Raw genomic sequence first — 368 nt, forward strand, 5'->3', positions numbered from 1 at the left:
ACACACACATCATTTAATTACAAAATGGATAACCAACTATGTAATTGTAATTTTAATTTCAATTATATAATGTAATTAAAAAATTGACTATTTTAATTCTAACAACACTTCCTTTTGTATTAACCCGGATCCTCATACGGGCAACAGCGCTTTGACACCGAACGCTAATTGGTGAAAAACGAGTGATGGGAGTAAATTTTATCCCCACAACCGGCTTTTCCCCAATCAGTGCTCTGTGTCAAAGGATCAGTGTCTATATGAGGATCTAGAGACCCTCTAATCAGAGTCGCAACACGAGAACAGCCAATTTTGATTGGTTCGTCATTTTTCAGCAATTCCCGCCAATATTCGAATGTCAATATTGGCTG

The sequence above is a fragment of the Trachymyrmex cornetzi genome, unplaced genomic scaffold (assembly GCF_001594075.2).
Source record: "Trachymyrmex cornetzi isolate Tcor2-1 unplaced genomic scaffold, Tcor1.1 scaffold123, whole genome shotgun sequence".
NCBI classification, from domain to species: Eukaryota; Metazoa; Arthropoda; class Insecta; order Hymenoptera; family Formicidae; genus Trachymyrmex; species Trachymyrmex cornetzi.